The sequence below is a fragment of the Vipera ursinii genome, assembly GCF_947247035.1.
Source record: "Vipera ursinii genome assembly, chromosome: W".
NCBI lineage: Eukaryota > Metazoa > Chordata > Lepidosauria > Squamata > Viperidae > Vipera > Vipera ursinii.
This window is the reverse complement of record NC_139522.1, coordinates 28,387,141-28,414,054: the sequence shown is the minus strand read 5'-3', so window position 1 is coordinate 28,414,054 and position 26,914 is coordinate 28,387,141. Positions and strand designations below refer to the sequence as shown.

Sequence of the window (26,914 nt, the reverse complement as noted above, 5' to 3'; positions counted from 1 at the left end):
TCTTTTTGTTGGGTATAATTACAGAAGCTACTGTTGTGGACACTAAGCTGATGTTGAATTTAATTACGGCAGCAAGACTTTTAATAGGTCAGTATTGGAAGAAGGAAGAACTGCCGACTATAGAGGAATGGACTTTAAAGGTTTCTGACCTGGCAGAAATGGCAAAGATCTCGGCTTATTTGAAAGATCATTCGCAAGAACGCTATATTATGGAATGGAAAAAATGGATTGAATATATTCAGAAGAAATATGGGACTAAAAAGTTTCACCTAGCATTTGAATAAGTCTTCCTTTCGATTTTCTTTTTCCTTTTTTTTTCTATATGAAATCTTAGTATTGTTTGTAGTTACCTTATATGAGCTAGAGAGTGATAGATTTAAGAATTTATTGTTGGTAGCATATGGATGTTTATGATTGTTCTTTGTTTTTATACCCTGTACTTAGCTCTGGGAAGTGGGGGGGGGGAGGGGGGAAAGGGGGGGAGGGGTAGGGAGGGATAGGTAGGGGAGGGGGAGAGGGGATTGTTAAAGATAAAATGTATTTTAAAACTTTTCAATTAAAAAAAAAGAAATTTCTGAATAATATTTTATTCCTTTCACTTCCACATTCTCATCACACCTCCACTCCAGGGATAGATCCGTCCACGCTTCCTGGCTAGTTCTTCCACGTCCGTGCATTTCCCCTTCCCCGGAATCTCCCCAATTTTTTGTCTTTCCGCGACTCGGGTAGCAGAGTCTGACAGTAACTCCCACCCCTTACCTTCTTCCGCCTGGTTATGTTCGTGCGTGCGTGCGCGCGCAAAGGGAGGAAAGGCGGAGACGCACTATTTTTCTATGTATGTGTTTGTGCGCGTCCTCCGCGGTCTTGGGTGGGTTGCCTCTGGAATGCTGTGCTTAAGGCCTGGCGAGGCGACGGCGGCAGGATACAATCGAGTTCCTGCAGTGGTTATAAGAAACTCCTTGTGAGCGGCGCCATTTTAAGCTTGTCGTATTCTTTTTATTGGTTCGGCGATAGGAGCCGCGGCGAACGGCGAGGACAGGTACGGGCGCGTGGGAAAGGGGAAAACGCTTGAGTGGCCCGTGTTGTAGCCACCGAGAAAAATAGAGGAACAAAGGCAGACATAGTTCGAGACACGACCTGTGCTGGACCCTGCACCCTCGCCTTCCCGCCAGTGTTAGTGCCGCTTCGAGGCTCCTTTTTATCTTCCTCACAGAAACTTGAGTTCAGTCCCAGGGCGACTTCTGTTCGGACGCGGGATTGTCGATGGAAGGAAGGAGAAAGACGGAGGGGCACGTTTGTCCCACAAAGGAAGCGACTGGGTGGGAAAGAAATAACTCCTGTGATTTTTTTTCCCGATTATGCGAAGGGAAGGCGTAGGAGGCTTAAAAAACCCGAAACAGTCCCGGAGCGGGAACCAAGGTTTCCCTGGAAAAGGTGGGGGATACACACCGGATCTTGCGTGTCTCTTAAAGACTAGGCGGGGGTGGGTTGTATGTGCGGGGACCGGACTTGGTGTCGGAAGTGTCTCCACGTTCCTAACGTCTTCCTGCGTGGGGTCTTTGAGGCGGCCTTGCAGAAGGTAGAAACGGTCTCGGAGGGATTTTTGGATGGAGACGTAGCCCGCGTAAGAGAGGCGAAGGCGCTGAGCCTAGGTGGCGGTAGGCGGTGTCCTGTGCTTTTGTTGTGTTGGGTGAAACGAGGCATGCATGATAGATGCAAGCAGGATGGGGATCGTTGCCGAAGATCCGAAATTAGTAATGTCCCCCATGGTCGTGGTTCAATATGAGGGTGGGGCTCCTGTGCAAGGTCGACTGAACTGCGGTGGATTGGGCATGGCCGTCGTTGTAGAAGCCGCTGAAATTAGAGGCGTTCTGTTGCGAACTACTCGTGGCTTTAGTCTGCAAACTCAAATTCTCGGGTTTGTTTAGATTGTAATTAACTCCACGGCGTCGATGCACTTGGAAACATAGGTATCTGTTGCACTGTCTTTTGTCTTGATTAAATCTACATATTTTGCAGGAGAGGTTCTCTCGACTTAACTTGGGCCGTGAAAAATTCCTGCCCTTCTTAATCGGGGTGTAACCGAGACTTTAAAGGGTGGGTAACTGCGGCGCAGATAGGGAGAAGAATAACAGTTGGAAGGGACCTTGGAGATCTTCTACTCCAACCCCTGCTAAGGCAGAAAACTATAAAACAGGGCTTTTATCTTCACAGATTGTACCACCTTTAGGACATGACAATATTTGAGTACCACCAGTGGCTTAGCAAGGTGTCAAAAACTTGACAAAAAAGGAAAAAACTGATAAAGAACACCCACTTGCCACACTTTTAATGGGAAACTTGTGCCTGTTTCTCTGACATTAATCTTTGCACTAGTGGCTGGAGAGTGCTTACTAATGGAATTAAGTCAGATTTCAGCTGAAGACAATTCCTTTCCTTAGTTTTTTATACATGTTGATGAAGAAAACGTCTTCTCGCACAAGTATGTGGAAACAAATGGCAGTAACACTACAACAGCTTTTTACCCCACTTTGGGGTACAGTTTTGGAACTTGGCTCCAGAACTCAGTGTTTTTTCATTAAAAAGTTCCTTCAAATTGTGGTTTGATGTCGATTCCAGAAGTGCTTCTTGCTCTGGAGAGGAGTTCACACCATTGTCCATAGTGAAGGGGGATGCAACCCAATGAATTCCAATATCACATCCTCTTAACACAAATGCAAAATACAACGCAAACTCGGTGTGCAATTTTTCAAAATGATTTTTGATGGCAGTTTCAATGCCTTCAGTGTCAACAATAGAATTTAGTTCAATAAACTCTGACACATTGGGAAATGATGCAATATTTCTTTACTTGGCCTATCCACAGGGAGATTTTCTTGTAGAATGCACAAACTTTGTTTTCCATGATAAACACATTATGACTGTGACGACCAATTAAGTTCATTTAGCTTTTTAAATATGTTGGCCATATAGGCAAGGCAGGACACCCAGAAGACATTTTCAAACTTTTCTGCTAGGGGTGATGAAACATTTGTCAGGAACAAGTGTGTTTTCATCTCATAGCTCAAATCTTGATAGTTTCACCGCTTGACAACCAACCTACTTCTGTATGAAAGAGAAGAGTGCTGTGCTCAGAATCCATAATTGTCAGAATAAACGTCCATTCAATGGCTGGCTTTTGATGTAATTTATTATTTTTGCAGCATCCTCCAAAATCTCATGTAACAATGGGCTTATCCATTTAGAAGCAAGTGCATGTCTATGCAAGATGCAATGATTTGAAACAATAGAACTGTTTCTTGTCTTAGCTCATGCTATCACACCTGAAGCAATTCCTGTAATAGCTGCTGCACCATCGGTACAAATTACACACCAAGTCCATAATATTCCATGTTCACTGAAAAAATTGTCAATTATTGTGAATATTTCTTCCCCAGTCGTTCTGCCAGATAGTGAGCGGCAAAATAATGTGTGTTCCAGTATATTGTCCAAATCAGGAACATGCACAAAGACAATTAATTGCCCTTCACCAGCTATGTCAGTGCTTTCATCCAATTGAAATACAAATTTTTCTGCTGCTGTGATCTTGTCCACTTGTTGAATAACATCTGTGGCCATATCTTGTATTTGTCTTTGGATGGTGTTATCAGAACATGGAATATTACGAATAGCATCAGCCATTTTTTCATCAAAGAGAATTGAAGCAATTGCAATGGCAGAGGGAACCACGACTTCAACGATTGTGTGAGGCTTATTTTGTTTAGCTGCTATCAAGAACAATACATAAGATGCTTCCAGACATTTTTTTTGAGATGGTTGTGGACTTCACAAAAGCAGCACAGCGTTTTATAAATTCATCTCTTCACAAAAAATGCGACTGGCTTTTCAGTGTGCTCTTTCTGTTTTGTTGTAAAGTGTCTCTGGAGCAAAGAAAGCTTCATGGAATGCTTGGATAATACTTCATTGCAGATAACAAAAACAGGAAGCTGCTGATCATTTTCTTCCACAAAAAAAATCCAAACCTCAAATAATCATCACTGTATTTTCAATCTGTTGCCGGTTTTAATTTCTTTGGTAGTGGTTCCTTTGATGAATCACTTGGTGGAGCAGTGGGCTAATGCCTCCTTAAGTAACACCAGCTGCCTGCAATTAGTGCAGGTTCACATCCCACCAGGCTCAAGGTTGACTCAGCCTTCCATCCTTCCGAGGTAGGTAAAATGAGGACCCAGATTGTTGGGGGCAATTAAGCTGACTTTGTAATAATGCCGCTTGGGGTGTGTGTGTGAAAGCCCTAATAAGCAGGCATATACATAGAATGAAGGCTACTGCTAAGCTTGTAAGCCGCCCTGAGTCTTCGGAGAAGGGCGGGATATAAATGGAATTAAAATAAAAAAATAAAAAATAAAAACTTTCCCTTTGCAATTTCTCCATATTTATTAATATGTACCACTGCCTTGATGGTCAGGTGGCTGGTCAGCCCTTCTTCCTCTCTCCCTCTCCTCTGTTTCTCCTCACCCTTTTTTTCACAAAAGCCCCTCTCTTACCATTCTCTTTCTCACAAAAGCCTCTCCCTCTCTTTTCAACTTTTACACAACAGCCTCTCTCACTCTTCTCACAAAACCCTCTCCCTCTCAACCTTCTCACAAGACTCTCCCTCTCTCTCCCTCTCTCTCCCTCACTCTTCTTACAAAAGCCTCTCCCTCTCTCTTCCTCACCCATCTTACAAAAGCCTCTATTTCTTCCTACTCACAAAACCCTCTCCCTCTCTTACCTTTCTCACAAAAGCCTCTCCCTCTTCCTCACCCTTCTCAAAAAAGTCTCTTCCTCACAAAAGCCTCTTCCTCTCTTTCTCACCCTTCTTATAGAAGCTTATTCCTCTCTCTTTCTCACCCTTCTCACAAGTCTCTCCCTCTTGCTTTCTCACCCTTCTCACAAAGCCTCTCCCTCTCTAATTCTCATCCTTCACACAGAAGTCTCTCCCTCTTCCTCACCCTTCTTACAAAAGCCTCTCCCTCTCTTTTCCTCACCATTCTCAAAACAGCCTGTCCCTTTTTCTCACCCTTCTCACAAAGGACTCTCCCCCTCTAATTCTCACCCTTCACACAGAAGCCTCTCCCTCTCTCACTCTTCCTCACCCTTCTCAAAAAAGCCTCTCCCTCTCTCTTCCTCACTCTTCTCAAAAAAGCCTCTCCCTCTTTCTCAACCTTCTCACAGAAGCCTCTCCCTCTCTATCTTCCTCACCATTCTCACAAAAGCCTCTCCCACTCTTTCTCACCCTTTCATAAAAGCCTCTACCTCTCTTTCTCACCCTTCTCACAAAACCTCCCTATCTCCCCCTTCTCATAAAAGATTCTCCTTCTCTCACCTTTCTCACAAAAGCCAATCCCTATCTCTTCCTCACACTTCTCAAAAAACCTCTCCCTATCTCTTACCCTTCTCATACAAGACTCTCCCTCTCTCCCTCACCCTTCTCACAAAAGCCTCTCCCTCTCTCACCTTTCTCACAAAGGCCAATCCCTATCTCTCTACCTCACAGAAGACTTTCTCTCTCTAACCTTTCTCTCAAAAGCCTCTCCCTCTCTCTTCCTCACCCTTCTCACAAAAGCCTCTCCCACTCTCTTCCTCAACCTTCTCACAAAGCCGCTCTCTTTCTCACCCTTCTCACAAAAGCCTCACCCTCTCACCCTTCTCACAAAAGCCCCTCCCTCTCTTTTCCTCACTGTTCTCACAACAGCCTCTCCCTCTCTCACTCTTCCTCACCATTCTCAAAAAAGCCTCTCCTTCACCCTTCTCACAAGAGCCTCTCTCCCTCACCCTTCTCACAAAAGCCACTCCCTATTTCTCTCTTCCTCACAGAAGACTTTCTGTAAGGACCCACTTCAGTCTACATCTTAAGAAGACAGAACCCTTGGAAATAGTTTCTTCCAATAGGAATCTTTATTAAGAGAAAATAACTGAAGGCATGCTAGACTGGATCTGGGGAGTCCTCCCCACCATTCAATTTTTTAAAGTGTTCCCAAGCAGCCCCCCCCACCCGCAGTTTTTCCGGGCGATCCAAACTGGCAGATTCTAGGTCAGGGCTTTTCAACCTTTTCACCCATTTACCACATTTAGAATATGGCAACATCTGAGTACCATGTTGCCTAGCAAGATGTCAAAAACATGATGACCAAAAAAAAAGGAAAAAAGTGATAAGTACAGGTAGTCCTCGACTTACAACAGTTCGCTTAGTGACTGTTTGAAGTTACAATGGCACTGGAAAAACTGCCCCGCAAGCCACAGCTGAGCAAGACACCTGCCTGCCCACCCAGCGGCACTCTTCCTTCTGTCCAAGGTTTTCATTGTGAGCATTTCTGTTGAGGATTGGCAGCGGGGGTGGGGTGGGAGTTTGGTTTTTATTCCCCCCCATCTGGTGAGTGGTTGCAGCAGGTTTTGGTCACTTCACATGACCCTGGGACACTGTGACCGTCATAAATATGAATCCGTTGCCAAGCATCTGAATGTAAATCACAAGACCCTGGAGTTTCTGCAACATTCCAGCTGATCGGCTCTTCTTTTGGGCTCAGAAGTGCCAGGATCAGTGCCGAGTGTCAGCTGGAGCCTGGCGCTGATCTTGGCGCTTCCACTGAGCCCTGACAGCCCGGAAGAAGCGCTGATCAGCTGGAAAGCAGCACTGATCCTGGCGCTTCCGCTGAGCCCTGACAGCCCTGCATCTCCAGCCATCTCTCGCTCAGGCTTGTGCGGTGCTGCCACTGGTTCAGCTCATTCCCCTCCCCCGCTACCACTTTTCTAGGATGGCCATGTACCACCTGCCAGGTGCCAATGTACCACAGGTGCTACCCGTACCACTGGTTGAAAAGCCCTGTTCTAGGTGTTTATTTCAGGAAAGATATCAGTCTGGCTCCCTTGGCACGATCATTCAGTCCTTTTATTGCCCAGACTCCAAGTGTTGTATCTTCCCCCTCCCCTTTTCCCTCACTGTCAGTAAAGGGAAGAGCTTTAGAGATGCATAGGATGAAAGGCAGATGGTTACATTGTTACATTTAGTATACCCAGAGTAAATCAACAAAAGGTTACTTTGTAGTGAAGACAGGAAGTGAAAGTAATAAAAGTCCCCATGCATACCCCCTCCCCTTTTTTAGCATGACAGAATCCAGGAGACAGTAAGGGTTGGATTTTTAATCAGAGAAGATAGAAATGAAATCTAACTAGATTCTGACATCTGGCTCCCCTTAAAAATAATAGAGATCCACCTGTAAAGAAAACAAAACAGGTATAAAAGTTAGTCTGGCTTGTTAAGATACTCTGAAACTTTTAAAAAAGCTTCGGGGCTTTTACATGATGTTTGTGAACCCACTCATTTTGTGAGGAGGGTAGGTGTTTCCATGCTACTAAATATTGAGTTGTCCCATGGTATCTTCTAGAGTCCAGGATTTCCTTTATTTCAAAGTGTTGTTCTTCTTCCACCATGACTGGAAGTGGGGGGGGGGATTTTTGGCCGTAATGGTGACTGTTCTGTTTTCAGCAAACTGCAGTGAAAGATTGGGTGTATCTGTCTAAGATTTTTGGGTAATTCTAATTCTACTGTTACTGGGTTTATGATTCTTTCAATTGGAAAATGTCCAATGTATGGTCCAGGTTTTTTACAGGGTTGTAAGGATTTTATGTATTTTGTAGACAAATATACCATTTCACCTATAATGAATGGTGTGGGTTCAATTCTTTTTTTATCTTCTTGTGCTTTATATGCTTGTCTAGCTTCGTCCACGGCTTTTCTAACTATTGGCCAAGTGTTTTGTAATTGTTTTATCCATTCTTTCAGTGATGGGAATACCGGTTCGTTTGGGGTTAGTTCTGGCATGGGGTTGAAACTTTGTCCAGTAGCTATTTGAAAAGGAGTGTAACCTGTGCTGGAGTGGACTGCATTATTATAGGCAACTTCTGCAAAAGGTAGTAGGTCCGTCCAATTTGTTTGCTGGAAATTAATAAAGCATCTTAAATGTTGCTCAAGTACTGAGTTCGATTTTTCAGTTTGACCATTTTCCTGAGGATGTTAGTCCCTGAGTGGTCCCTAAAAGGGATAAAAATTCCTTCCAAAATGCTGACATAAATTGTACTCCCCTATCAGATATAATGTGTTGTGGTGCCCCATGCAATCTGTAAATATGCTGCATGAAAAGCTTCGCTAAGGCTTTTGCAGTGGGAATCTTTTGCCAAGTGATGAAGTGCACCTGTTTGGAAAACAAGTCCGTGACCATCAAGATTACAGTATTCCCATTGCTTTCTGGTAATTAAAAATCCATGGCTATTTCCCTCCAGGGGGCTGAAGGATTTTCCACTGTTTGTAACAGTCTGGGTGATTTCCCTTGCAATCTCTTTGCAGTTGCGCAAGTCGGGCAGCTGGCCACGTAACTTTCTATGTCCTTTTTCATGGATGGCCACCAAAATTGCCTTTTAATTAAGTGTAATGTTTTTACCCCCTTCATGGATGACTGCCTTGTCATGGCGAAGGGGCTTGCGTAATTCAATGAAGCTATGAGCTATGCTGTGCAGGGCCACCCAAGACGGAAAGGTCATAGCAGAGAGTTCAGACAAAACGTGATCCACTGGAGAAGGAAATGGCAAACCACTCCAGTACCTTTGCCTTGAAAACCCTATGGACAGTACCAAAAGGCAAAACGATATGACGCTGGAAGATGAGCCCCTCAGGTCGGAAGGCGTCCAATATGCTACTGGGGAAGAGCAGAGGGCTAGTACTAGTAGCGCCAGAAAGAATGAAGTGACTGGGCCAAAGCCGAAAGGATGCTCAGCTGTGGATGTGTCTGGTGGTGAAAGGAAAGTGCGATGCTGTAAAGATTTTTTCTCCATAGGAACCTGGAATGTAAGATCCATGAATCAAGGAAAGCTGGACGTGGTCAAACAAGAGATGACAAGACTAAACATTGACATCTTAGGTATCAGCGAACTAAAATGGACAGAAATGGGTGAATTTAATTCAGATGACCATCAGGTATACTACTGAGGGCAAGAATCCCTCAGAAGAAATGGAGTAGCCTTCATAGTCAATAAAAAAGTAGGAAAAGCAATACTGGGATAGAATCCTCAAAATGACAGAATGATCTCAGTTCGAATCCAAGGCAAACCATTCAATATCACAGTAGTCCAAGTCTATGCCCCAACCACCGGTGCTGAAGAGGATGAAATTGACCGGTTCTATGAAGCCCTACAGCACCTTATAGAACTAACACCAAAAAATGATGTCCTTATCATCATGGGGGATTGGAATGCTAAAGTAGGAAGCCAAAAGATAACCGGAATAACAGGCAAGTTTGGCCTTGGAGTACAAAATGAAGCAGGGCACAGGCTGATAGAATTTTGTCAAGAGAATACAATGGTCATAGCAAACACTCTTTTCCAACAACCCAAGAGACGGCTTTACACATGGACATCACCAGACGGTCAACACAGAAATCAGATTGACTGATTATTACAACAATGTAATGAGGATTATGGGAATTGGAATTGCTAGAAGGACTAAATATTTGGGGATATATTTTTTACCCTTATAAAATAATTATGTAATACTTTGTGTTGTTTTAGTTTTAAGATGATTATGAAAAGTTAATTGGGAAGATTTGTAGTAGTGTTTATTGATATTCTGTAGGTTATGATTTGTTATTTGGATGGAAAATTTTAAGCTTGGAAGGTAATGTATGGTATATAAACCTGGTTTTAGTATGTTGAAGCTTAGATGGATAGAAGAATAGTTTTATAAAATTGATATAAATTGTTTTCTTTGTGATTGAAGCTAACTTGTAATATTTTTATGGGAAATAATGGAATAGGTAATAGAATATAAGAATATAAGAATGATGTGATTATATAAAAATTGTTTAAGTTTGGAAAGTAATCTATGGTATTTTAAGTTGTATAATACATTAGGATAATATGAATTTAAAGCTTAGTTTGATTGTTTTTATTGGGTATTAGATTGAAGTATTTTGTATTTGAATAATCACTGATATGATATATATATATATGTATGTTTGGAATTTACCTATATGAGTTAAAGTTTGACAGTTTAAATAGTTTAGGATTGTTTGCGTAAGATAGATTATGATTGTTTGTATTTTTATACCCTGTATTCTGCTCTGGGAAGTGGGGGGGGAGGGGAAAGCGAGGGAGGGGTTGGGGAGGGTTGGGGAGGGGGAAGAGGGTGGGAGGGGAGGGGGTTGGGAGGGGTTTTTTTCTTTTTTTTTTGGTTTGTTAAAGATAAAATGTATTGTAAAACTTTTTAATAAAAAAAGAAAGAAAGAAATCAGATTGACTATATGCTCTGCAGCCAAAGATGGAGAAGCTCTATACAGTCAGTAAAAACAATACCAGGAGCTGACTGTGGCTCAGACCATGAGCTTCTCGTTGCAAAGTTTAGGCTTAAACTGAAGAAAGTAGGGAAAAGCACTAGGCCACTCAGGTATGAATTAAATCATATCCCTGTTCAATATACAGTAGAGGTGACAAATAGATTTAAGGAATTAGATCTGATAGACAGAGTGCCTGAAGAACTATGGACAGAGGTTCGCAACATTGTGCAACAGGTAGCAACCAAAACCATCCCAAAGAAAAAGAAATGCAAGAAAGCAAAATGGCTGTCTGAAGAAGCTTTGCAAATAGCTGAGGAAAGGAGGGAAGCGAAAGGCAAGGGAGAAAAAGAAAGATATGCCCAATTAAATGCAGAATTCCAAAGAATAGCTAGAAGAGATAAGAATGCCTTCTTAAATGAACAATGCAAAGAAATAGAAGAAAACAATAGAATAGGGAGGACCAGAGATCTTTTCAAGAAAATTGGAGAGATGAAAGGAACGTTTCATGCAAAAATGGGCACGATAAAGGACCAAAATGGCAGGGACCTAACAGAGGCAGAAGAGATTAAGAAGAGGTGGCAAAATTACACAGAAGAACTATACAAGAATGAGCTTAACGTCCCTGATAATCACAATGAGGTGGTCACTGACCTCGAGCCAGACATCCTAGAATGTGAAGTGAAGTGGGCCTTAGAAAAGCTGAGCAACAACAAAGCTAGTGGAGGTGACAGTATTCCAGCTGAGCTATTCAAAATCTTAAAAGACCATGCAGTAATAGTGCTACACTCAATTTGCCAGCAAATTTGGAAAACTCAACAGTGGCCACAGGATTGGAAAAGATCAGTTTACATTCCAATTCCAAAGAAAGGCAGTGCCAAAGAATGTTCAAACTATCGCACCATTGCACTCATTTCTCATGCTAGTAAAGTTATGCTTAAAATCCTACAAGCTAGACTCCAGCAGTATGTGGATCGAGAACTACCAGAAGTACAGGCAGGATTTCGAAGAGGCAGAGGAACTAGAGATCAAATTGCTAACATACGCTGGATCATGGAGAAAGCTAGAGAGTTCCAGAAAAACATCTGCTTCTGCTTCATTGACTATGCTAAAGCCTTTGATTGTGTGGATCATAACAAACTGTGGCAAGTCCTTAAAGAGATGGGCATACCAGACCATCTTATTTGTCTCTTGAGAAACCTATATGCGGGCCAAGAAGCAACAGTGAGAACTGGACACGGAACCACTGATTGGTTCAAAATTGGGAAAGGAGTCCGGGAAGGCTGTATACTGTCGCCTTGCCTATTTAACTTATATGCAGAGCACATCATGAGAAAGGCAGGGCTAGATGAATCAAAAGTTGGAATTAAGATTGCCGGAAGAAACATCAACAACCTAAGATATGCAGATGATACCACTCTAATGGCAGAAAGTGAAGAGGAACTAAAGAGCCTCTTGTTGCGAGTGAAGGAGAGTGCAAAACTTGGGTTGATACTAAACATTAAGAAAGCCAAGATCATGGCATCTGGCCCTCTCAATTCCTGGCACGTAGATGGGGAAGAAATGGAGGTAGTGACAGATTTTATTTTCTTGGGCTCCAAGATCACTGCAGATGGGGACTGTAGCCAAGAAATTAAAAGACGCTTGCTCATCGGGAGGAAAGCCATGGCAAATCTAGACAGCATACTAAAAAGCAGAGACATCATCCTGTACAACAAACGTGCGTATAGTCAAGGCTGTGGTCTTCCCAGTTGCAATGTATGGCAGTGAAAGATGGACCATAGGAAAGGCTGAGCGCCAAAGAATTGAAGCCTTTGAACTATGGTGCTGGAGAAGACTCCTGCGAGTCCCTTGGACTGCAAGGCGATCAAACTGGTCAGTCCTAGAGATCAACCCTGACTGCTCTTTAGAAGGCCAGATCCTAAAGCTAAAACTCATATACTTTGGCCACCTAATGAGAAGGAAGGACTCACTGGAGAAGAGCCTAATGCTGGGAAAGATTGAGGGCAATAGAAGAAGGGGACGACAGAGAATGAGGTGGCTGGATGGAGTCACTGAAGCAGTAGGCGTGAGCTTAAATGGACTCCAGAAGATGGTAGAGGACAGGAAGGCCTGGACGAACGTCCATAGGGTCGCGATGGGTCGGACACGACTTCGCAACTAACAACAACGTTTTTACAAATCCAAAATGCCCTGCTGATTTGGTGTCATGGCAAAGCTGCATGAATGTGACCCTCTGGGTGGTTGGTATGTATAACCTTTCCCCCACCCAAGGTAGTCTGTCCTTCATTGTGCACACGTGTCTATTTTTCTGGAACCATTCATCCGTTTCCAAAGTTTTCCGGAATTCAGTTCCAGTTTGGCTATCCAGCTGCGGTTTTAATTTAGCTTGGGCTCTGGTAGTTACTGGCACTGCCAGTTGTGATTGTACCATAAGTGGTTTAGAATTGGTGGATCGTGTGCTGTTATATTGGGGCATGCGAGATAGTGCATCTGCCAGGAAATTCTTTCCCCCCGGCAAATGCTTGAGCGTAAAGCGGAATTGGTGAAAATGGGACCAGCGGGCTTGCTTGGGGTTGAGTTTCCTGGGTGTTTTCAATCCTTCCAGATTTTTGTGATCTGTCCACACCTGAAAAGGAATTTTATTCCCTTCAAGGAACTTATGCCATGTAAGTAATGACCACCATATCCCGTATGCCTCTTTCTCCCACACGGGCTAGCGTTGTTCCGTTTCAGTGAGTTTCTTGGATGTATATGTGCAGGGTTGCAATACCCCTTCATCATTTTCTTATAACAGTACAGCCCCCACTGCCACATCCCTTGCATCTGCCTGTATTATAAAGACCTTATCCATGTCTGGGTGTTTCAGAATAGATTCTGCAGAAAAGAGTCTCTTTAATCTCTCAAATGCCGCTTGGCATTTCATTGCCCATTTTAGTGGCTCACTAGGCTTTATTGAGGATACCCCCTTCGTTTTTAGTAAGTTTGTGAGGGGCAGTGCTATCTGGGCAAATGAGGGGATGAATTGGCAGTAAAAGTTTGAGAAACCCAGAAAACTTTGCAGTTGCTTTCTTGTGCGAAGTGGTGCCCATTCTAATACTGCTCTAACCTTCTCTGGGTCCATTTCAATGCCCTGTGGGGATATGCAATAACCTAGGTAGTCTATTCTTTCCTGGTGGAATTTGCATTTTGATAATTTGGCATATAGGTGAGCAGCTCGCAGTTTCTTTAAAACCGCTCTGACTAGGTTGACATGTTCCTCTTTTGTTTTGGTGCAGATAAGGATGTCGTCTAGATAAACCAGGACCTCCTTAAATAGGTGCACCCTTAGTACCTTGTTGATTAATTGCATAAATACTGCAGGGGCCCCTTGTAATCCAAAGGGGAAAACTTTGAATTGGTAGCACCCCATTGGGCAATTACCGCATATACTTGAGTATAAGCCGACTCGAATATAAGCCGAGACCCCTAATTTTACCCCCCCCCAAAATGGAAAAAGTTATTGACTCGAGTATAAGCCGAGGCTGGGAAATGCAGCAGCTCACCTTATGCTCCTCTCCAGAGATCTTCCCTCAGCAGCGGCCGGCAAAGTAGCTCGCACATGAAACAAGCCTGGCAGAGGAGCCGGAGCGGCGAGCAAAGACGCCCGCCCGGATCCTGCAAGGCCCCGGCCGAGACGCGCCCCCAGCAATGGAGCCGCTCCGGCTCCTCTGCCGGGCTTGTTTTGCATGTGAGCTACTTTGCCTGATGCTGCTGGGGTCGCGTCTCGGCCGGGGCCTTGCAGGATCCGGCCCGGGCGCCTCTGCTCGCCCTCAGCAGCACCTGGCCCGGAATCACATGCGAAACAAGCCTGGCAGAGGAGCCGGAGCGGCGAGCAGAGGCGCCCGGCCCAGATCCTGCAAGGCCCGGCCGAGACGCGCCCCCAGCAGCGGAGCTGCTCCGGCTCCTCTGCCGGGCTTGTTTTGCATGTGAGCTACTTTGCCTGACGCTGCTGGGGTCGCGTCTCGGCCAGGGCCTTGCAGGATCCAGCCCGGGCGCCTCTGCTCGCCCTCAGCAGCACCTGGCCCGGAATCACATGCGAAACAAGCCCGGCAGAGGAGCCGGAGCGGCGAGCAGAGGCACCCGGCCCAGATCCTGCAAGGCCCGGCCGAGACGCGCCCCCAGCAGCGGAGCTGCTCCGGCTCCTCTGCCGGGCTTGTTTTGCATGTGAGCTACTTTGCCTGACGCTGCTGGGGTCGCGTCTCAGCCGGGGCCTTGCAGGATCCGGCCCGGGCGCCTCTGCTCGCCCTCAGCAGCACCTGGCCCGGAATCACATGCGAAACAAGCCCGGCAGAGGAGCCGGAGCGGCGAGCAAAGACGCCCGCCCGGATCCTGCAAGGCCCCGGCCGAGACGCGCCCCCAGCAACGGAGCCGCTCCGGCTCCTCTGCCGGGCTTGTTTTGCATGTGAGCTACTTTGCCTGACGCTGAGAAGACCCGCTTGGGCACTCGGGTTGGTGTCAGTCTCTGCAGGCCCTTCTCGTTTCCAGGAACGTCAAGCGCGCTTGGCTCCCCACCCCCACGGCAGGGCAGGGCAGAGACTTGCTCGCCCTTCTGACGGCCCTGAAGAGAAACGAAGGGCTTGCAAACTCTCCGCGAGAAGCTGGGCGAAGTGCGCGGCTGGGCGAGTGTGTGCCTGCGCGCGTATTTACGAAAGAAACGCTCCAAGAGTTCTTCTTTCTCCGCCCCCTTGGGGGGAACTCTAGCTCGGGCTCGCTCGAGCGCAATTCTCTCTCTCTCTCTCTCTCTCCGCCGTGGCGATGGTGGGGCGCCAAGGTAACCTGAGAACGCGGCAGGGAAGAGCCATATTTAACTACCCTGTTCCCTGCTTTCCGTGTGGCAGACCCGTATGTGCCAGCTCTCGGGTCTCTGGGGACTGGCGGCTGATTAGGCTGGGCCTTCGGCCGTCCGCAGCTGAGGCGGCGGTGGCGGCGGCGGAATCTGATGCCGAGGCAGCGGGAAAGAGTTTCTCAAAAGCCCCGAGGGCTCCCGAGGAAGGCATTGGGGAGGAGGAGCTTTGCACCTTGGAGACACGATGGAGCCGCTGTGACGGTTACTCCAGAGAGAGTTGCACGAAGCCAAGGCGTCTCTCTTCCTCCTCCTCACCGTTTCCTTTGAAACGGCTCCGAAAATAGGGATTTCTACTCTCTTCTTGGTCACTTTGCTGGGATAAAATGCCATTTCTGGCTCTGGGTGTGTAAATTGAGAGGCAATCTGGATATAAATTCTAACTAGCACCCGAAGTTGAAGTCATTAGAGATGCGTCAGGCAAAGTAGCTCACATGCAAAGAAGCCCGGCAGAGGAGCTCGCCGCTCCGGCTCCTCTGCCAAGAAGAGAGTAGAAATCCCTATTTTCGGAGCCGAGAAGAGAAGCGCGGCTACAGCAGTCGCTGAAAAATCCAGCAGCAGAGTTCCGCAGAGGAATAAAAAGCACGAAGAAAAGCAAAGGAAACGGTGAGGAGGAGGAAGAGAGACGCCTTGGCTTCGTGCAACTCTCTCTGGAGTAACCGTCATAGCGGCTCCATCGTGTCTCCAAGGTGCAAAGCTCCTCCTCCCCAATGCCTTCCTCGGGAGCCCTCGGGGCTTTTGAGAAACTCTTTCCCGCTGCCTCGGCATCAGATTCTGCCGCCGCCACCGCCGCCTCAGCTGCGGACGGCCGAAGGCCCAGCCTAATCAGCCGCCAGTCCCCAGAGACCCGAGAGCTGGCACATACGGGTCTGCCACATGGAAAGCAGGGAACAGGGTAGTTAAATATGGCTCTTCCCTGCCGCGTTCTCAAGTTACCTTGGCGCCCCACCATCGCCACGGCGGAGAGAGAGAATTGTGCGCGAGCGAGCCCGAGCTAGAGTTCCCCCCAAGGGGGCGGAGAAAGAAGAACTCTCGGAGCGTTTCTTTCGTAAATACGTGCGCAGGCACACACTCGCCCAGCCGCGCACTTCGCCCAGCTTCTCGCGGGGAGTTTGCAAGCCCTTCGTTTCTCTTCAGGGCCGTCAGAAGGGCGAGCAAGTCTCTGCCCTGCCCTGCCGTGGGGGTGGGGAGCCAAGCGCGCTTGACGTTCCTGGAAACGAGAAGGGCCTGCGGAGACTGACACCAACCCGAGTACCCAAGCGGGTCTTCTCAGCGTCAGGCAAAGTAGCTCACATGCAAAACAAGCCCGGCAGAGGAGCCGGAGCGGCTCCGTTGCTGGGGGCGCGTCTCGGCCGGGGCCTTGCAGGATCCGGGCGGGCGTCTTTGCTCGCCGCTCCGGCTCCTCTGCCGGGCTTGTTTCGCATGTGATTCCGGGCCAGGTGCTGCTGAGGGCGAGCAGAGGCGCCCGGGCCGGATCCTGCAAGGCCCCGGCCGAGACGCGACCCCAGCAGCGTCAGGCAAAGTAGCTCACATGCAAAACAAGCCCGGCAGAGGAGCCGGAGCGGCTCCATTGCTGGGGGCGCGTCTCGGCCGGGGCCTTACAGGATCCGGGCGGGCGTCTTTGCTCGCCGCTCCGGCTCCTCTGCCAGGCTTGTTTCGCGTGCGAGCTACTTTGCCAGCCGCTGCTGAGGGAAGATCTCTGGAGAGGAGCATAAGGTGAGCTGCTGCATTTCCCAGCCTCGGCTTATACTCGAGTCAATAACTTTTTCCATTTTGGGGGGGGGGTAAAATTAGGGGTCTCGGCTTATATTCGAGTCGGCTTATACTCAAGTATATGCGGTAATTGCCCAATGGGGTGCTACCAATTCAAAGTTTTCCCCTTTGGATTACAAGGGGCCCCTGCAGTATTTATGCAATTAATCAACAAGGTACTAAGGGTGCACCTATTTAAGGAGGTCCTGGTTTATCTAGACGACATCCTTATCTGCACCAAAACAAAAGAGGAACATGTCAACCTAGTCAGAGCGGTTTTAAAGAAACTGCGAGCTGCTCACCTATATGCCAAATTATCAAAATGCAAATTCCACCAGGAAAGAATAGACTACCTAGGTTATTGCATATCCCCACAGGGCATTTCTACTCTCTTCTTGGTCACTTTGCTGGGATAAAATGCCATTTCTGGCTCTGGGTGTGTAAATTGAGAGGCAATCTGGATATAAATTCTAACTAGCACCCGAAGTTGAAGTCATTAGAGATGCGTCAGGCAAAGTAGCTCACATGCAAAGAAGCCCGGCAGAGGAGCTCGCCACTCCGGCTCCTCGGCCACGCGCAAGTCCTCGGTAAGTTCTTTTTTTTTTTGTTCACTGGAGTCAGCCGAAGTGGATTTTTCAGCCCAAAAAGTGGGCTGAAAAATTCAGCTTATACTCAAGTATATACGGTAAATGCGGTTTTTCATTCATCCCCTTCTTTAATTCTAACGTGGTAATACGCTTCCCTTAGATCTAGTTTAGTAAAAAAAAAATCCTTTCGAGAGGTGTGATAACATGTCCTTCATGAGGGGTAAGGGATATAGGTTGCTTTCACTGATTGTGTTCAATAGGTGATAATCCACGCACAAACGTAAAGAGCCATCCTTCTCTCTACAGGGAGTGCAGAATTATTAGGCAAGTTGTATTTTTGAGGATTAATTTTATTATTGAACAACAACCATGTTCTCAATGAACCCAAAAAACTCATTAATATCAAAGCTGAATATTTTTGGAAGTAGTTTTTAGTTTGTTTTTAGTTATAGCTATTTTAGGGGGATATCTGTGTGTGCAGGTGACTATTACTGTGCATAATTATTAGGCAACTTAACAAAAAACAAATATATACCCATTTCAATTATTTATTTTTACCAGTGAAACCAATATAACATCTCAACATTCACAAATATACATTTCTGACATTCAAAAACATAACAAAAACAAATCAGTGACCAATATAGCCACCTTTCTTTGCAAGGACACTCAAAAGCCTGCCATCCATGGATTCTGTCAGTGTTTTGATCTGTTCACCATCAACATTGCGTGCAGCAGCAACCACAGCCTCCCAGACACTGTTCAGAGAGGTGTACTGTTTTCCCTCCTTGTAAATCTCACATTTGATGATGGACCACAGGTTCTCAATGGGGTTCAGATCAGGTGAACAAGGAGGCCATGTCATTAGATTTCCTTCTTTTATACCCTTTCTTGCCAGCCACGCTGTGGAGTACTTGGACGCGTGTGATGGAGCATTGTCCTGCATGAAAATCATGTTTTTCTTGAAGGATGCAGACTTCTTCCTGTACCACTGCTTGAAGAAGGTGTCTTCCAGAAACTGGCAGTAGGACTGGGAGTTGAGCTTGACTCCATCCTCAACCCGAAAAGGCCCCACAAGCTCATCTTTGATGATACCAGCCCAAACCAGTACTCCACCTCCACCTTGCTGGCGTCTGAGTCGGACTGGAGCTCTCTGCCCTTTACCAATCCAGCCACGGGCCCATCCATCTGGCCCATCAAGACTCACTCTCATTTCATCAGTCCATAAAACCTTAGAAAAATCAGTCTTGAGATATTTCTTGGCCCAGTCTTGACGTTTCAGCTTGTGTGTCTTGTTCAGTGGTGGTCGTCTTTCAGCCTTTCTTACCTTGGCCATGTCTCTGAGTATTGCACACCTTGTGCTTTTGGGCACTCCAGTGATGTTGCAGCTCTGAAATATGGCCAAACTGGTGGCACGTGGCATCTTGGCAGCTGCACGCTTGACTTTTCTCAGTTCATGGGCAGTTATTTTGCGCCTTGGTTTCTCCACACGCTTCTTGCGACCCTGTTGACTATTTTGAATGAAACGCTTGATTGTTCGATGATCACGCTTCAGAAGCTTTGCAATTTTAAGAGTGCTGCATCCCTCTGCAAGATATCTCACTATTTTTGACTTTTCTGAGCCTGTCAAGTCCTTCTTTTGACCCATTTTGCCAAAGGAAAGGAAGTTGCCTAATAATTATGCACACCTGATACAGGGTGTTGATGTCATTAGACCACACCCCTTCTCATTACAAAGATGCACATCACCTAATATGCTTAATTGGTAGTAGGCTTTCGAGCCTATACAGCTTGGAGTAAGATAACATGCATAAAGAGGATGATGTGGTCAAAATACTCATTTGCCTAATAATTCTGCACTCCCTGTAAAGAGGACCAGAGCGGCCACTTTAGGCTTGGCTGGCTCAATGAACCCCCTTTCTAGGTTTTTCTTTATGAATCTTTCCATTTCCTCCTCCTCCTTTGGGCTTATGGAGTGTAATCTGGGTTTCGGGAGTTTTGCCCCAGGCTTGAACTCTATGGCACAGTCTATGGGTCGGTGGGGGGAATACCTCATCCGCTGTGTGCTCGCTGAACACTTCAGCAAGATCTCAGTATTCCTCTGGTATTTCAGGTAGCCCCTTTTCTTCTCCCATGGATGCTTTTTTCTTTCTTAATTTTGGTTGATCCCCTTGAGATTTAAGTCCATGGGGTCCCCCTTCGGGAAGTTGATTTCTGCTGTCCTCCAATTTACCCAGGGGTTCTACTTCTTTAACCATTCCATCCCCAGGATCATGTGCTAAGCACATTGGTTTGTGCTTAAATTGTAAGCCGCCCTGAGTCTTCGGAGAAGGGCGGGATATAAATGGGATTAAAATAAAATAAAAATAAATTGGGCATTCCATGCCTGGGGTCACTACGAATGTTATGTCTTCCTCATGGTTCCCCAGGGATAGGTTGAGCTCTGGGGCATCGGAGTCATGCAAATTCACCACCCAGTCTGCGGCCGGTCCATCCAGAGCAGATTGCAGGATCCTGATACGGGCTTTGTCGCTGAGGATGTGCTGGCCGTATTCTTCCTTGTAGTTGAGGACTTGGGTTAGGAAAAACCCCAAGTGTGACGGCTCCCCCTTGAATTTTGCGTCCAGCGGCGGAATTCTTTGAATGGATCGGTGTTGTGATTCAGGGTCAGCCTGTGGGTTCGGCAGTTGGGTCGGACGACTCAGAGGAGGAGGAGGGGGGTGTTGAAGAGCTTGTTGATGATGGCCTTGAGGCTCCGCAGAGCCCTCAGCCGGGCCCCTCCCACTTGGTCACGACGGAGACCCAGCTATGTGAGCCTGACAGCGTGGATGAAGATGACCCACAGCTGGCCCTGTTCAAGGACGCCCGATGCAGGAGGCAGTAAATCAGGAGTAAACAGAGGAAGGCAATGGGGCACCTCCGAAGGAGGCAGAGAGAGGCCACGCCCTGAACTGTATTTAAGGGGAATGTGTGGGAGGGCTGGTTTGCTGAAGACAACCGCTTGGATAGCTCCTGTTTCATAGCTCCTGTTTCATGGTTGGTGTTTTGTCTTGCTCTGTTTTATGTTAATAAATTTGGCAGGCTTTATTCCAGCCTCTTGCCATTTGTAAAGGGGTTGTCCCTGCTTTTGCTGCAGGGCCGGTAGCAGGCTGGTACAAAACAATCGGTGCCTTAGTCGTTGGTGCTATTGTCTTCCATCCGGATTGCCATCTGCTGTTCGGCAGGGAGTGGGGGCTGCTGAAATGGTTGCTACTGGATCAGTGGATGTCCCCAGGACTGCAGGTTCCACTCCTCCCTCTGCGTCTCTCCAACTGCCGCTCCGGGTGCTGGTACGGCCGTGGGGCTCAGAACTCTCCTCTCCTAGGGAGCCGAGGGTTCTTTTCATTAGGTTGATAGCTTTCTCGAGGATCCAGTTTGAGTGTTGTGCCCAATTTCCTTCCTCTTTGCTTACGTGCAGGGATCTCTCCATCTCCTGCTTCTTTTCTGGTTGGTTGGGGCCCCGTCTCAGGGTCACTTTTCTTGATTTCTTTTCCCACTCGCTTTTCTTTCCAATGCCCATCGACCACCGAGGTTTGTGGTTACGCGTCTCCCCCATCTCTTTTCCTGAGGAGTATAACACTTCAGATCCCGATAGCTGGCAGGTTTCCGGTCGGGGAACCGGCTCTCTCTCCAGGAGAGTTTCTCCCTTCCCTGCCTCGTCGTCTGACATTTTATTTTTTGCAAAGTCCCCCGCCAAGGTTCTCCCTTCCAGGTTGACTATTATTGCAGATCCAGTCTAATGTAAGGACCCACTTCAATCTACATCTTAAGAAGACAGAACTCTTGGAAATAGTTTCTTCCAACAGGAATCTTTATTAAGAGAAAATAACTGAAGGCATGCTAGACTGGATCTGGGGAGTCCTCCTCACCATTCAATGTTTTAAAGTGTTCCCAAGCAGCGCCCCCGCCCCCCAACCCACAGTTCTTCCGGGCGATCCAAACTGGCAGATTCTAGGTGTTTATTTCAGGAAAGATATTATCAGTCCGGCTCCCTTGGCATGATCATCCAATCCTTTTATTGCCCAGACTCCAAGTGTTGTATCTTTCCCTCTCCCCTTTTCCCTCGCTGTCGGTAAAGGGAAGAGATTCAGAGATGCATAGGATGAAAGGCAGATGGCTACATTGTTATGTTTAGTATACCCGGAGTGAATCAACAAAAGGTTACTTTGTAGTGAAGACAGGAAGTGAAAGTAATAAAAGTCCGCATGCATACCCCCTCCCCTTTTTTAGCATGACAGAATCCAGGAGACCGTAAGGGTTGGATTTTTAGTCAGAGAAGATAGAAATGAAATCTAACTGGATTCTGACACTTTCCCTCTCTTCCTCACCTTTCTCACAAAAGCCTCTCTCACCTTTCTCACAAAAACCAATCCCTATCTCTTCCTCACACATCTCAAAAAGCCTCTCCCTCTTTCTCACTGTTCTCACAAAAGCCTCTCCGTCTCTCTTCCTCACCATTCTCACAAAAGACTCTATTTCTCAGCCTTCTTACAAAAGCCAATCCCTTTCTCTCTCTTACGCTTCTCATACAAGACTTTTCCTCTCTCCCTCACCCTTCTCACAAAAGCCTCTTCTCTCTTCCTCACCCTTCTCACAAAAGCCTCTCTATTTCTCAGCCTTCTCACAAAAGCCACTCTGTCTCTCTCTGACCCTTCTCATACTAGACTCTCCCTCACCCTTCTCATAAGAGCCTTTCTCTCTTCTCACGCTTCTCACAGAAGACTTTCCCTCTCTTTCTAAACTTTCTCACAAAAGTCTCTCTTCCTCACACTTCTCAAAAAACCACTCCCTATCTCTCTCTTCCTAACAAAAGCCTCTCCCTGTTTCTCACTCTTCTCACAAAAGGCACTCCCTCTCTTACCCTTCTCACACAAACCACTCACTCTCTCACCCTTCTCACAAGAGCCTCTTCCTCTCCATTCTCAAAAAAGCTCTCTTTCACACCCATCTCACAAAAGTCGCTTTCACTCTTACCATTCTCACCTGTCCCTCTCACCCTTCTCACAAGAGCCTCTCTCTCTTCCTCACCCTTTTTCACAAAAGCCTCTCCCTCTCTTCCTCACGCTTCTCAAAAAAACCATTCCCTATCTCTCTCTTCCTTATGAAATCCTCTCCCTCTCTTTCTCACCCTTCTCACAGAAGCCCCTCTCTCTTTCTAATCCTTCTCACAAAAGCCTCTCCCTCTCTCACCCTTCTCACAAAAGCCACTCTCTCTCTTACCCCTCACAGAAGACTCTCCCTCACCTTTCTCACAAAAGCCTCTCCCTCTCTTTCACCCTTCTTTCACAAAAGCTTCTCCCTCTCTCCCTCACCCTTCTCACAAAAGCCTCTCCCTCTCTCCCTCACCCTTCTCACAAAAGCCTCTCCCTCTCTTTCACCCTTCTTTCACAAAAGCTTCTCCCTCTCTCCCTCACCCTTCTCACAAAAGCCTCTCCCTCTCTTTTTCACCCTTCTCATAGAAGCTTCTTCCCTCTCTTCCTCCCCTTCTCACAAAAGCCTCTCCCTCTGTCTTCCTCACACTTCTCACAAAAGCATCTCCCTGTTTATCACCCTTCTGTAACAAAAGCCTCTCCCTCTATCTTTCTTACCCTTCTCACAAAAGCCTGCCTCTCTCTTCCTCACCTTCTCACAAAAGCCTCTCAACTCTCTCTCACCCTTCTCTCACAGAAGACTGTCCCTATGTTCCTCACCATTCTCACAAAAGCCTCTCTCTTAACCTTCTCATAAAAGCCTCTCTCTCTTTCTCACCCATCTCACAAAAGCCTTTCCCTGTTTCTCACCCATCTCAGAAAAGCCTCTCCCTCTCTCTCTCACCCTTCTCACAAAAGTTTCTCCTTGTCTTGGGGTTTATGCTTGGAATTAGGTCCTAAAGATGCTAAATATTGATCATCGTTCCCCCATCCTCAATTTTAGTTTAAGGCCCCTCTGATAATTATAGTCAGTCATTTTCTGAACGCATTCTTTCCAGTTGTGAGGTGCAGCCCATCCCTTGCCAGTAACGCTTCATGTAGGTAATGCAGACCATGATGTAGGAATCAGAATTTCTCTTGGTGGTGTTGTGATTCAGGGTCAGCCTGTGGGTTCCGCAGTTGGGTCGGACGACTCAGAGGAGGAGGGGGGTGTTGAAGACCTTGCTGAGGGGGTTGAAGATCTTGCTGATGATAGCCCTCAGGCAGGCCCCTCCCACTTGGTCACCATGGAGACCCAGCTGTGTGAGCCTGACAGTGTGGATGAAGATGACCCACAGCTGGCCCTGTTCAAGGACGCCCGAGGCAGGAGGCAGTCAAGTAGGAGTAAACAGAGGAAGGCTGTGGGGCTTCTCGGAAGGAGGCAGAGAGAGGCCACGCCCTGAACTCTTTATAAAGGGAATGTGTGGGGAGGGCTGGTTTGCTGAAAGCAACCGCTCAGATAATGTTTCAAAGCTCCTGTATCTTGGTTCGTGTCTTGTTTGTTTTTTGTAGTAATAAATTTGGCAGACGTAATTCCAGCCTCTTGCCGTTTGTAAAGGGGTTGCCTTTTCTGCAGGGCCGGTAGCAGGCTGGTACAGAACAGGTGGTACCAACCCTTAATAGAGTGCTTCATTTCTAAAATCCTTTGTTCGTTCCCTCATTGGATGGTGACCTTTTTTTGGGAGTACAGATGGAAACACCACTTGAGTTCCTAACTCATCTCTCTTACCAAGCTGCTCATTGTCTCTTGAAATCCTGATTTCCTGAAGGCAGTACAAAAAGCAATGGATGAAAGCTAATCAAGGAGAGAAGCAGCCTAGAACTAAGGAGAAATTTCCTGATAGGACAGTTAGCCAGTGGAACAGCTTGCCTTCAGAAGTTGTGGGTGCTCCAACATTGAAAGTTTTTAATTATTAAGAATTAAGAATGCATTATGGATTACTATTGCATAATTACTACAGTGCCAGTAATGCTCACCAAAATACAGCTAAAGTATGATATACGTTTTACTTTTGGAAATGTAATAGCAAGCAATTTAACAAACCTCTCCTAAACCTTTTCAAGGCTTAGCTAATTTACAGAGGGAAAACTGGGAAAACTTTGTTTCCAAAAGATAAAGGTATATCTGTAGCTATACAACCCAAGCCTAGTCATCTTATGATGATTGCTTATTAATTTTCCTGTTTACTACAGTATTGATCTTAGCCACCAAAGTTTGTATCATAATAGACATGCCATCATTTTATCAAGCTTCATAGAAAGGAATATGCAGGAAGCTTAGTTGATAAAAACTCAGATCTTATAGCAATATTTATTTATTAGATTTTTATCCTACCTCTATTACTTAATAATAATTCAAGGCAGCAAACAAATATAATACTCCTTCCTCCTGTTTTCCCCACAACAGCAACCCTGTGAGGCAAGTTGGGCTGAGAGAAAGTGGCCCACAGTCACCCATCTGGCTTTCATGCTTAAGGTGGAACTAGATCTCATAGTCTCCTGGTTTGTAGGTCAGCAGCTTAACCACTACACCAAACATTACTGTTGAAGTAGTGTTTTTAACTGCAGTTCTGACTCTTCCGGTATCAACTTTTTTGAACCAGGAGTTCTTTTGGTTGGCCTGTCTTAACTATAAAGGAAACAGCCCTGCTGCTGATACCTATATTGCCCTTATCCCATTTCACTGAGCAATAAGCTGTATCACAGCATGTACAGTATTTGGGTTTGGTTTCCTTTGTAAGGAAGCAAAATAATCTTACCTTGAGGAACAGTTTAAATATAGCAGCCAGCCAAGGTCCACTGCTTCTGTATGAGATCTCTAGAGCGGAAACTCCCCAAATGGCTTTTAACTTTGTCCCAGCTACTAGCTTTGTTTCTCTGGTAGCCTCTAAATTGGATTCTTAACCTGAAGTCCATAAATTTCAGTAGTGTTGGAAACTTGGATAGGAAAAAAAATTACAATTTTATTTTTACTAACCTCTGACTAAGATTTAGGTTTCATTCAATAGTGAATGTAGGCTACAAAGCAATTTATGATCTCTAGATTTCAAAACTAATTGTTAAGTTCAATATATCTAAAATTATTTAAATTAATTTTTAATATTTTGGTATTTGTATTTGAGTACAGTTGTTTCCTTTAAAATAATCTGTTTTATTTTATGTGTTTACATACATTTTTCCTTAAAGGCCTTCATGGGTTTCACCTGATTCTTAAAGGGGTCTTTGGCACAGAAAGATTAGGAAATCTTCCTCTAAATAAATTATGCTGTTCTTTTTAGTAAATGTTTATCTGGTTTTATGAACACAAACAGATTTAGATTTAGTTTTAAAATCTTTTAAACCTAAAACTAAGTTGTCTTAATTGTGCCGCTGGTTCCTTAATGAGGGATCCTGGGATCCCGAGAGGTGGCATGGCACAAAAAGGAGGCTTAGGAATTTTTTATGTAAACTTTTTAATGGGTTAGGGAGGGGGGAGGGATGTAAGTTCCAGTAGAAAGATGGGGGGATTTTGCTGGATCTTTCTCAGTCCAGGTTGGTAGATGGTCGCGGCGGTGGGGGGGTGTCTTGGGGCCTGAGGGGATGGGATTCCCCACGGTGATTGGGAATGGCGGCAGACGGATGAACAGAGGGCCATATCGAAACTTGGGATCACGCCCCCGCTATCTTCGAGCGGTGGCACGCTCCGACCCTCTGGCTTCATCCTGCTTTTCCGGGGGTGGGGGAGGACAGGTACCTGAGCTCAGGCTGGTTTATTTGAATGCCAGGTCTGTGGTGAATAAAGCTCCCCTCATCCGGGATTTGATTGAGGAGGAAGGCGCAGACCTGGCATGCATTACTGAAACCTGATTGGGTCCGGAGGGAGGGGTCCCTTTGATTGAGCTATGCCCACCAGGTTTCTGTGTTCTTCACCAGCCTCGGGCTCAGGGTAGGGGCGGGGGGGTGGCAGTTGTTATTAAGGAGGCCCTTTGTCCGCGGGAGACCACTGCCCCTCAGATAGGCGGATGTGAGTCCCTTCTCCTGAGGTGGGGTCCTGGGGGCCAGTTGGGTCTGTTGCTCACGTACCTTTCTCCCAGCTGCGTGGCAACGGCCCTGCCCGGGCTACTCAACGCTCTCTCGGGGTTCCCAGGCTTATGGTTCTGGGAGATTTTAACCTACCTTCCCTGGGTGGCGTGTCGGGGGTGGCCCGAGAGTTCATGGCTTCCATGATAGCCATGGACCTGACCCAGATTATTCAGGGTCCGACTCACGAGGGGGAAAACACGCCTGACCTTATTTTTAATAACTGGGCAGTGGCTTAATGGTCTGGGTGGGGTTACTCCAACATCTCAACCCCTTTCATGG

General features: G+C 46.4%; 1 protein-coding gene across 5 annotated transcripts in view; it reads left to right on the top strand.

Annotated features, from left to right (window-relative positions):
• Positions 1–902: 902 nt before the first annotated feature.
• Positions 903–26,914, top strand: part of LOC310648307 (catenin beta-1-like) — a 50,945-nt gene continuing 24,933 nt past the window's right edge. Inside the window, exon 1 of one of the 5 annotated variants that reach the window (XM_083376074.1) lies at positions 903–1,039. The gene's annotated coding sequence lies outside the window, so the exon portion shown is untranslated. The remainder of the gene's footprint in view (positions 1,040–26,914) is intronic. The other 4 variants (XM_083376070.1, XM_083376071.1, XM_083376072.1 and 1 more) reach the window with 4 other exon arrangements.